This window comes from Melospiza georgiana, chromosome 5, assembly GCF_028018845.1.
Source record: "Melospiza georgiana isolate bMelGeo1 chromosome 5, bMelGeo1.pri, whole genome shotgun sequence".
In the NCBI taxonomy this organism is placed as follows: domain Eukaryota; kingdom Metazoa; phylum Chordata; class Aves; order Passeriformes; family Passerellidae; genus Melospiza; species Melospiza georgiana.
In genome coordinates, this window is record NC_080434.1 from 34,520,211 (window position 1) to 34,531,120 (window position 10,910).

The window sequence follows — 10,910 nt, forward strand, 5'->3', positions numbered from 1 at the left end:
ATCTACTAAGAAAACAACCCAACCAAAATGGAGCAAATGCTCATAAGCTCTGCTCAGTTTTGGCCTGGTAAGAACCCAAATCTAAAAGGCAGCAGCTTTGTGTAAACAGAAATTATGAAAAGTCAGTTTTGCTGAGGAGTCCCAGATGCAGCACAATTCTTACTGGCACAAGACATGAGTTTCTGTTTGTCTGTGACTGGTTTGCAAACCTGCTGCGAACAGGATGAGTAATCACACTTGCTCTTCAAATAGTCCAGCAACACGATAATGTGTAGCAATGTTAACAGCCAGGCCACAGCGTGTCACACATTGAATTGTCCTGGCAGCCCTTGAAGAAATCAGTTTACCTGCTTAAACTTAGCATACCCTAAAGAAAAATGCTTTAATGCTGAAGCCTTCTGTTAAAAGCATCAATTTTCACCAAAAAAAAACCCCAACCAAATACTATCAAAAAACTCCAAAAGAAACCATGAGCACTTGTTTTAAATTAGGCTAAAAAAAAAAACATTAGGAGCAAACAGAAGGGAAAGATTTATTACATAGTTAAGCAGCACTTCATTTGTAATGATTGTCAAGCATCCACAATACAGTAAGTGAAAGGAACTAAACTTTACTCTCCCAAGTGGTGTCCTGCAAGTTAGAGAAAATCCGTTTGCTTTCAATAAGTGAGGAAAACAATGAGAATATTTTGATTGTAGGTTATTTAAGTGTTTTCCGAGTGTCATCTGGAAAAAAAAAAGCTGCCTTTTCATAAGTATTTGCCTGTTTTTTGATGTTATTGTCAAGCAAACAAATATTACTGTACACTATGGGAAAGCAGTCATTACTGTTCTGAAGGGCTAGGATCTGAGAATGTTTGAAAGCACTTGAAGCATTGGCATATTATTTTTCCAGTGTAGCTTTCCAATGTAGTTTGAATTCACATGGACCATATGCCAGACTCTCCTTGCACCCACCAGCAATTACAGCCTTACCTGTGAGAGCCTCCTGTCCCTATAGCTGGGGTCCTCCTTAAGATTTGAGAAAAAAATACCCCCTAACACATAGGAAGCCCCAACAAACCAGGACTCCCCTCAAGCACATTTACTATGGACTAGAGTACACCAAGTATCAGATTGATCTGGACAGAGGTCCAAAGTCTGCTGTGAAATATATCTTAAGTCAACAGCAGAAAGGCACTTGGAGAAAGGATTAATCTTTCTTTAAGACAGACTGCTAAAGTAGAACAGATAAAATATATTCTGAGGCAGTTTATTTCTCCTTAGTGTGAATGCAGAGAGGCCATTGCATTTATCTAATGCACACATCTAAAACACACATCTAATTTAGGCAAAAAATTCCACTCCAGGAGACCCAAAAGAGACTAGAGGAATTTGAATTAATCTGACATAAAGAAGGAGGCATGATTCTCTCCTTTTATTTCATATCATATACACACCAATCACTGTTTTTTAAGTTGCAAGAAAATTAAGTCTAATTCCTTAGGTTTTTTCCTATGCAAAAAGGCCCTCAGGATCTAGAAATGCCTGCTACCATTCCATGTGTGCTTTGTTTACAAACCAGAATCTTGAATCCAGGTGAGTCAGCCAGACACACATCCCAGATATCCATCCCCATTCCTGGTGGTCTGACTGAGCTGAGGCACTGCCCAGGGCAGAGGAACACCTCAGTGTTGCAGCTGAAGGAGTCACAGAGATTCTGAACTGGATCCACCCACAGATCTCAGATCCTGGTAAAGAATATTAACACGTTTCACGTTACGCCAGTCAATTTAAAATTACTAAATCAAGTTGTTACCAAGCTGTTCTCAAAAACTCTCAGGAGAGGAATTGCCTAACTTTAAGTGTATTTATTTTTGTATGTGAAAACAGTGCGTTCCATCACTACTGGTTTTTCATGGGCTTTAGTCTCATTTTTAGTCTCATTTTCTGTTACAATTCACCCTGAATTACGGCCCTTATAGTGCAGTTCTTTTTAAGCAAGTTCTCTCTTCACTAGAGGGCACCCCACAACCACATATGAGCAACTACCAGTCTGATAACATTACAGCAAGTAAAATGAAGTTCTTGACAGGACAGCTGAGTTTTAGACAGATAAATGAGGGACTAATTAAAACCAAAATTATTTCTGGTCCAAGACTGCCATTACCAGAAGTTTCCCTGGAAGCTGATTACAGTTCCCATCAGTGAGTGAGTTCAATGGCTGTGAGCACCTGCCCTGGGCCAGAATCAGACCAAGATCAAGAATTATTTTCATTTTTAGATGAGTTATTCTGCATCCAGTCTGCAACTGAGAATAATCCAAGTCAAGGAGGCTCGGTGTACAAGTGTTTTATTCCTGTATTTCTGACTGGAATAACTTAAGTAATGAAGTTTGTTTTCAGGAAAATAATTTATTAAAGCAGTGGTTATTTTGTATTCCTCAAAGGAAAACTGAAGGAAAAAAAAAAAAAAGTAATGCTATTAAAAGGATAGAAAAACAACAAAATTTAAGTTGCAGTTTTCTTGTTTTAAAAAGTTAACTCTAGAGAAGTATTAGCTCTTTAGAAGTATTCTGTGCAATTCTTACATGATCTGTTTTCACACGGAAAAGGTAACCAAATAACAACTGGTCTTGAAACCATAAGCTGTCGGTTTATTAGTTATCTTTTTTTCCCAGCAAAATTAGGCCTTATGGTCCAAGCCGTGTGCTTTATTGTAAAAAATACAAATTATTAATAGATTATTAAAAAAATTATTAGATAATATCTAATTTGAGAAAATTTTCATTGCTTACAGGTAACAGACAAAGTGTAGACAAGAAATAGGTAAGAAAAAAGCTGCTCACATCAAGAGCTAAAACTCTGTCCTCCTGAAACTTGTCTGATCATTTTCCCCAAAATTTGCAAAAAGAAAAGTACTCCAGAAGCATCTGCTTCTTGAAAGAGGCAATTTAATAAAACAGGAAATTGCTGAGCAACTTGTACTATGCACAATAATGATGTAAGTTTCAACACCTGTTTAAAGTTTCAACACCTCAGTAATTCTTCACCAATTTCTTATTTCAGAACTGGGAAAAGGCTGGAGGAGCAGGTATATTACTCTATTTAAGCTAATGCATTTTCTGGAATTTTAAAGAGATGTACTAAGTGCATTCTAAGGAATTCATTCTTTATGTTGAGAATTTAGTACTTTTAGTCTAAAAATAAAAACCAGGAAAACTTTATTCCATAAAGCTGAAAAATATCTCAGCTTCCTATTCTGTAGAGAAGGATCTTGCAGTTAATATTGACTATTGATGGATACTTCCTGGAAAATCAATAGTTAAAAATGGCATGATTTTTAAAGAAGACTTCTATGGTGTTTATCCCTTCAGTGCATTCCTGGCTGAAGTGAGGCAGAGCAGGGGTGTTTAATGAGATCACAGCCATGTCTAAAGTGTGACCTATTGGCTGGCAGAAGGCAGATACTTAAGAACAAATCCCAGTAGATGGTGTAGCTTTTAAAATAAGGTTTTGTTTCCACAAAGATTCTGAGATCTATCGGCAGAGAAGGCAGGAGAGAGAGATTGCAGTGCACCCATCTGAAATTTAATCTAGAAGTTAGTGTAACAAAATTGAAGCTTTAGCTACAAAGAAAGTACAGCTTTGAATGTACTTGGTGGAAATCAATAGGGAATGGCAAGCCCTATACTCTTAACAATTGTGTCAAAATCTTGTTAACACATCTATCTTAATACATTAATATACTATAATACTAAAAATAGAAGCCACGGCATTCAAGCCAGAATGTGGTGTGCTACAGGCAACAGTAGCTCAGCTGGCAGACAAATCTGCCTAATCCAAGGAGAAAGGGACTGGGTGCTTTTAGTACTGCTCTGCTACTTCTTGTCTCTTGAAGGCTGTTACTGTTGGAAAGTGTTACTTTGTGTTGTGTCATCCATGCCTAGGAGAGGAGGCAGGAGCTTTGGTAAAGTGTGTTCCAGTTTGTCCTTAATGTATGGCAGACCAAGAGAAAATAATGCGTTGATGGATAAAAATCCCTTGATGCCAGGATTCCACTGGAGAGCATCTGGGAAACTTTGAAAGCTTTATTAGAGAGCGATGGGTGTTTTACCTGAAACACAAAGAGTAGATTGTAAATTACCTTGTCAATTTTGCTTCCTCTCATTCCCTCTTCTCTGTTGCTTTTTCCTTTCTGTGATTTAAGCTGCCTGGTACAACCTCACGCTTCTCCTTCAGAGGAAAAGCGAGTCCGTCCTTTCCTCTTGGTGCTGAGATGAATACTGCACTGTCAGCATGTCGTTGTTGACCTCCCCAGGCTGGCCCAGCCGTGTCTGTGAGGAAGGAGTCTGTCCCTGAGGGGTTTGTCAGGGCTTTAAAAAGCGATGGATGTGCTTTGGTACAGGAGAGCAAAACCGTGGTACTGCCATGGCTGCAATTCCCCCGAGGCTAACAGGCAGAGTGGCCTTTTCCCAATAGGAGTGTGTGTTTTGTAGCTGAAATGGTGCTATCAAAAACCTCAAATGCCTTTTTCTTTTTTGTTTGTTTTATGGTTTTTTGTGGGGTGGGGTTTATTTTCTGTGTTTGGTTTGTTTTGTTTGGGGTTTTTTTGTTGTTGTTTTTGTTTTTTGGGTTTTTTTTTGTTGTTACGTAGCGGCGTCATTGGGATGTAAAGCAACACCATCGCTGGTCACTTGGATTAACTTGTGGCCTCTGTGTTTCCTGCCTTTTTTTTTTTTCTTTTGATGTGAATTCATGGAACAAGTCCAGTCGTATGGCTTCTCTTCACTGGGTTTACATTTCTCATTGACTATGTTGAAACTTTGTTGAGGGCCGTTTATTATCAGAGGTGTGTTTATCGGTTATTTAGATGGAAAAGGGTTTCCAGCAGTGAGCTGCTCGGCTGTCAGAGCGGTGCCATGAGGGGGAAGCCGCTTTCCCCCCGCGCCTCGGGCCCTCAGGCCGCTGTTGGGCCGCTCCAGGCTGTTCCCGCTCTCGCGCCGGGCGGGATTGGCGCCAAGCCGGAGCTGCTGCTCCTCGTCCCTCCGCCAGGGGGCGCCGCCGCCGCAGCCGCCGCCGTGAGGGGGCCCCGCCGGCGCCGTTTTGTGGCGGCGAGGCGCGAGGCCGCGCGATGGCGGAGCGGGCTCCTGAGGGGCCGGGGGCGAGCGGGGCCCTCCGTGCGCTGAGAGGGGGCAGGAAAAGGCGCTGCAGCTCGGGGCATGGCTCAGGTGTAGTCTTGGCTTTGCAAAAAGGGAAGAAATGGCTGAGAGGTAGGTCCCGGTTGGCCAAGGGTGAGCTGAGAGGAAGTGGTGAGCTTTTCTTGCCGCGCCTGACCCGTGAGGGGAGGCTGGCAGCAACGGGGTGGGCTTTGGCCATTTCGGAAAGGCACGGCTGGTGAACTGTACTGTTCCTGAAAAAACTTAGTGCCAATGCTGGGAGGTGGCAAAAGGTGCCCGTTTGTTTAATAAAAACTGCTCCCGAGGGACCGAAAGGGACATCAAGGCCGTGAGGGCTGCAGGGGGAGAAACAGGTTCTGGGGACTGCGTGATTAAGGGAAGGCAATAAAATATGCTAACTGTGATTGTGTTGCTTCTGAGGAGAAAACGGAGCTGCTTTTCCCACTTCGAGGCCTGTGGAAGGACAGGGCAGGGCAGAACAGGAGGTGCCGGAGGAGGCAGCAGTGCAGTGAGCAGATCGCAAACGCTCTCCTGTGGAAAAAAATGAAGGTTAGTGACAATGACTGACACATTACTGAGGGGTTTGTTGCTCTGTGCCACCATGGCTGCATAACAAATATGTTTGGTTAATTCTATGAGTTTTGCTACATAAGAGTTGATTAAGACAAGGAAAACTTTAAAAAAACCCCAAAAAGACAAGCTGAGACTTTTGGCTAGTTTATGAGAATATAGAAAATGCTTAGGAGAGAAAAAGCTTGTCACCTGTAACTCTGGTGAAAGCTGTGGAACTGAGCCAGGTTTGTAAACAGGGAGAGATGGTTTTGGTTTTCCTTTGGAGTATCGAGTAAAGTTTTTTTTGTCCGTGTTCATTGTCTGGGGTTTTATAAAGCATGAATGGTCTTCATTGTTCAATTAAGAATTTTGTGCTGATTTCCCTTTGGGGCAGCAAGAATGAAGATTTTTGTTCTGACTTGAAATTTATTGTAGTTGTAAAGGAGAATGCAAACAAATTGTAGCCCTAGATGTGCTAGAGTACTGCACTGGGTAGCCCAAATATTTGAGGTGGAGTAGCAGAAATACTTACTATGAGCTAAGTGCTCTGGCAGTAATTTGGACAAAATATTGCAAGAACAAAAATGTTTAGCATCTTTTGAAGAGCAAATAATATGCATTTCTAGTGGAGTTTTCTGTTTGTGCATGGCAATCTCTAGTGGATTTGCACTGCCACTGTTTACTTGGGCAGCCCATGAGGCACACCATGTGCAGTCACTCCTATTTTTAATTATGTTAATTTAAACACTGAGAAATGCGATTGGGATTGCCATCAGTGTGCAAGAACACTTAAAAGTAATTGTGGGAACGTGCTTAGAACATATAAACAACAGGAAGAAAGAAGGTGAATTCAGTCAGCTGAAAACTTGTGAAGGTCAACATGTGCGGTAAGCGTGCAATAAAGATTTCTTCCACAAACGGTGTGGTTTTTTTACTTGTGTCATGCCTTTTGGTTTGGACAAAATTTGACAGGTGTGTACAGAGGGAGAAACGGAGGTGGAACAAATGCCAGGAGGCTGGATGCGTTGGGATGGTAAGTGTTGATGGTAAGTATTGCAGAATCCTGCAGGGGTGTCACACAAGGTATTGCTCTATGAGGGTGTGTGATTGTCTGTCATGGACTCTGAGTAGGCACGTGAGTGTTTTGACTCAAGTGGATTTTGTTAAGCTGTGGCCCAGACACTGAACAATGCAAGTTTGTTTTTTGTTTTCAGGACAAATTGTGTTTCACAGGAGTTGGAGGCTTTTAAAAAATTGGTTGCAGCTAAGATGATAAAATCTTTATCTGAATGAATGTATACTTATTTTACTTACGTGTGTGTTTTACACAGCATTATTTTACTTGATAAAACTCATTTGCTTCTGTAGTGATTCTTGCTGGGTTTGGTGAGCACCAGGTGAGGAGAGCAGGAGGCACAGTGTGAGTGTCCCTCTTAGTAGCAAGGGCCTGACTGGAGTGTCAAATCAACAGATTTATTTCAATTCATTAACTTACATTTTTAAGCAAAAGGTTTATGATCACTTGATGGTTCCCATGCAAGCTGACCCTGACTTGCACTGTCAGGGGATGGGAGGAGGCTGCTTTCCTTCAGTGGGTCATGGGCATCTGCTGGAAAGGTGTTGAGAGTGTTTCTTGTGCTCAGAAAGAAGCTTTATTTGGTATGGTTTGTGCTTTTAGTTCTGTGGTTTGTGAGGGACTTTTTATTTCTTAAGGTGATTGAACAGGGCTCACAATTTAATATTGTGGTTTGTGCATTTTGTGCCACTGTAATCATCACCTGCTGGGCACTCACCTCTGAAGTTTTAGTACCAGAGCTCTTTGCTTGGAGAGTGGGAGGATGCAGAGTACCGTGTGCTTTAGAAGTAAAAGTATTTCAGCCATGCAAGATTGCTTCCATTTAAACAACATAGAGAAAAAAGGTGCAACCCTGAATTATTTTTCCCTGTTTTTCCCGGTTTGAGGAAGAAGTGTTTTATTTTTTATTGTAATGTTGGGCACATAGGGATAAGTGGCTGGTTGTTACATTTTATTTATGTGTGTACTGCCTGCTTTCTGCAGATGTACATTACCAGCACCTCTGACAGGCTGGTATTTGTTAAAATGGGTGACGTGCATCTTTAGCGTCTCTCGTGCGTGTTTATCTAATTGTTGGTGAAGCAGCACGCCTTTGCTGCACAAGTAATCATTTGAAAGCACTTGGCTTTATTTCTTGAGCCAACATGGGTGTCAGTTCTGTCTAAGCAGTTTGTCTGACACAGACAAGTGGGCAGAAAGGACTTTTACCTAGACCTATTATATTCATATAATAGGCAGCTCAATTTTGTTGTCATGACCTCCCCTCTATTTAATGCTGAGAAGATATTGTCAGCTAAGGCAGTCCAAACTTATTTTGTCACTGCTTGTCTGTTTGGAGGAAGGACACTCATGTATTCCACACCCTTCATATGGAACAACATTTTAGGTTATTAGGGTCTGCCTCCTCTATTTTTAATGAAAGAGTGGAGAAGCTGCATATCCCTGGCACCCAGGGCCAGAAACCTTCCTAGAATTTGCACAGGCTCCATGGGAGGCAGAAGGTATTTATTTGATTTGATTCTGAAGGCTCTGCAGGGTGGAGAAGGTCTATTGAATTTTAACAGCTGGAAAGCTGATCCCTTTCCAAGGCCAGGTGCCACACAGCTGTTCCCACTCTGCCTGCTGTCCTTGGCTTCCCCCTTCCCTGGGGACTCAGGGATCTCCATCCCACCCCTGTCCCCACTGCCTGCCTGTGGAAGTTCAACGAGCATTCCCTGTTGGACCCCACAGGTGGTTGTTTTTGGACAGCTGAATAGGTCATGCTTACTAATTAGCACTTTCCAAGGAAGGAGCCGTGGAGCACACTGTGCAGGGACAAACGGGCATGTCTCTGTGCCTGGCTAAGCAAAGACAGGGCTTTTTTTAAGGTAAGCCCTTAGTTGCCTGGAATCTCAAAACTCACGGATTTAACTTTATTAATTAATCCATTGCTTTGTCAGTGAAGCTTCTCTCTGACACTCACAAGATACAGATTCTTCCTTATATTGCATTCAGTAGCTTTTTACATTAATCCATATAATTACCATTTCTAAATTTGAATTTGCTGTGTCTTTATTCTTCATAATTGGTGCATCTATTAGGAAGAGGTTGATATTTCTCTGCTATGTCCTTGTTAATTCTAACTCTATCCCTCATTTACATAATAAACTTTTTGGGGCGATTTCTTTAGGAACATTTCATGTCTAATAAGAAGCAATTTGCTTTCCTTCATTAAGTACATTAAAACTTCATGCCCCAGACATCATTGACTGTAAACATTTGATTCTGCTCGAATTTAATGCACCAAGGCATTTTGCTCTGCCGTATTACGTTTATTTATGTGCTATGTTCTGGATTGTTAGCTGCTAATGGGACTTTGGCTCTTATTGCTCTTAAGGCCTCAACAGTCACCTCATTTTAATGAGTTTGTTACTTGCTGCCTTCTGAGTGGAAGACAGCTAACTTTCCTTTTAATTAAAGGTCAAAACACCTCTGGCTGAGGGAAGTGTAGAGGTTGTCAAATCCTTAGAGAAGGCAAATGAATGACTTTGTGTGATTTTGATGCCAAGCATGGGCTGGCTGGGCTGAGGTAGAAGGTGCCTCTCCGGGGAGCAAAACTCCAATCCTGCAGGTCACAGACAGGGACTGGTGATCCCTGAAAACTTCAGTTAAACCAAAAATGGATTCATTCTGGGAATTGATGCACAGATCCTTGTCCATGTTTCAGGTTCAAAAGTCTCACCACGTGGGAAAATTACACTCAGATCAAAACTGAAGTACTGCCGTTCCTCAGATCACTCTGGAATAGCACCTGGCAAAAAACTCAAACCTGCACCCTTGAGGAATTCAAGTGGTGCAGTGTAATTGTGGAAAAGTGATGGAATCCTTCTGTCCATGCAGTAACTTCCTAGGGAGGAAACTCCTGCTAACAGGAAGCCCTTTTACTTGGCTTTTCCAGCCTTTTTCTATGTGCACTGGAATGCTTCTCCCAGGGAGGTGGTAGAATCACCATCTCTGGGTGTGTTAAAAAAAACACTGGACATGGCACTTGGTGCTGTAGTCTAGTTGAGGTGTTAGGGCATAGGTGTCACTGATCTTAGAGGTCTCTTCCAGCCTTGTTATTCTGTGATTCTGTGTGAGTGCCCACAGCCAGCCAGCTGCTCCCAAGCTCCCTGAGCGCACCCTAGAGGAGCAGCGTGTCTTTCAAGAGTAATAATGGCTGATGGCAATAATAACCCAGTGAAAAATCAGGGTTTGCCATCCTTTCCTAGGTCTCCTAACAGTTGAAACTCTTGGCTTTCCTCTGTTCTCATATACAGGAGCACCCTGGTTGTGAACCCTTGTGGTGCTAGGTCTCCAGCACTTGGGAACAGGGAGGAGAGCTGATCTCACCCGCACATGGAATGCTTGCATGGCATTGTCTTAAAAAAGACAATGCACATCCTGTGAATAATGCCAAGAGTGCTAAATTGAGACAGAAAGGTCGGGGAGGAAGGTTTGGTTTTTGCTTAAAACAGATTGCTGTTTCCGAGCCATTCATATGGATTTTGGTGGCAGCCAGAAAGTGGCATTATGGGGGCAGTTAACTTTTAAATCTACTTGCTTTTGATCTTTATCATTAAAGACAGTACTTTTCCCTCTAAATATTCCCATTGAAAACTGTAGCTACTTGCAGTGTAAAGTATGAATTCATGTAACACAGGATCATTAACTGGGAAAAATATGTTCAGCAAACTATCAAGCTTTTAATTATAGTTGTTACACTAAATTTCCACTCATTTCTAGTGGAAATGAGAGATTCTATTACTCTCACAGCTGAAGGTAATGCCATAATTTTATTTTATATGGGAATAGCTGTTTAGAAATGACAAATACTGAATTGCTGGGACAGGCTTTGCTTGGGTAATGCTCTGCTAGCCCAACAGGACTGTTTGGCAAGGTGTACATCCAGATCCTGGAAATAATTTGCAGCTGTAAGATGAGAAAGAGCTAAAAGCTGGGTGCTCTTTTTCCTTTGTGGAAAACCTTCCTTATACCTCAAGCTCTCTATTGAGCTGTGCATTCCCCTTGTTTTAAAGAAACAATTGGGTCTCCACCAAAAAAAGCACTTGTACTATCAAGAATCACTGACAGCTTGAAGAGCCAA